We start from the raw sequence: 322 nt of genomic DNA, 5'->3' as shown, positions 1-322 counted from the left end.
GGGCTTGTGGTGCTACGCAGCGAGGAGAAGAAGGTCGACCGGCGGAGCGGCATCGAGAAGTAATCTGGACGGGATGAAACCGAAGGCGAAGGCGAAGGCAAAGAGCGATGGCTGGCCACACGTGGCAAGGAAACGGTGGCAAATACCGACCCAAAATCACCCCCTGTCAAATGGAGCCCATCGCGTCCCCGCAGCCCCGATTCACCAGGAAGCAGTAATTCCTGGGAGCTTAGAAACTGTACTGACTAGCTAGATTCAGAGCACATATGCTTTTGACATTTCAGCCACAACTTTGTCCGCTCGATCAAGATCGGTGTGGAAT

Source organism: Triticum aestivum, chromosome 7B (genome assembly GCF_018294505.1).
Source record: "Triticum aestivum cultivar Chinese Spring chromosome 7B, IWGSC CS RefSeq v2.1, whole genome shotgun sequence".
NCBI lineage: Eukaryota > Viridiplantae > Streptophyta > Magnoliopsida > Poales > Poaceae > Triticum > Triticum aestivum.
This window is presented reverse-complemented; position numbering follows the sequence as displayed.